The sequence below is a fragment of the Gavialis gangeticus genome, unplaced genomic scaffold (assembly GCF_001723915.1).
Source record: "Gavialis gangeticus isolate Ggan-Ray unplaced genomic scaffold, GavGan_comp1, whole genome shotgun sequence".
Taxonomy (NCBI): Eukaryota; Metazoa; Chordata; order Crocodylia; family Gavialidae; genus Gavialis; species Gavialis gangeticus.
Genome location: NW_017729025.1, coordinates 57,992,577 through 57,992,985, shown reverse-complemented (window position 1 = coordinate 57,992,985; position 409 = coordinate 57,992,577). Strand labels below are relative to the sequence as shown.

Below are 409 nucleotides of genomic sequence, written 5' to 3'. Positions count from 1 at the left end.
AAGTGCCTGGTGCGGCGTGCAGGGACAGGCGGTGTGTACCGGCGCGTGGTGCGGTGGGCAAGGGGTGTGCAGAGGTGCCGGGTGCTGAGCGCGGGGGCGGGCTGTGCGTGTCCGCGTCCCGGGAGCCGGGGCCGGGGCCGGACCCGCGGAGCCGGGCACGTGGCTGCGGGCAGGGAGGAGGCGGCGCCCGCGCCCGCGCCCAGCGGGGAAGGAAGGACACCCCCCCACCCCCCCGCTATGTCGCCTCCTGTGCTTGCTTCTCCCTCCCCCTGTCGTCGCTGCTGACGCGCGGCTGCCTATTAATCATTCGCCAGGCTGAGAGCAGCAATTAATGCCGCTCGGAGCCGCGGCGGCAGCAGCCCGGGGCCTCCCTCCCCGTGCCCGTGCCCGTGCCCGGCGCGGCGGGGCG

General features: G+C 75.8%; 1 protein-coding gene across 1 annotated transcript in view; it reads left to right on the top strand.

The window, feature by feature from the left end:
* Positions 1 to 409, top strand: part of SSTR1 (somatostatin receptor 1) — a 4,044-nt gene that overhangs the window by 1,875 nt on the left and 1,760 nt on the right. The window lies entirely within an intron of this gene.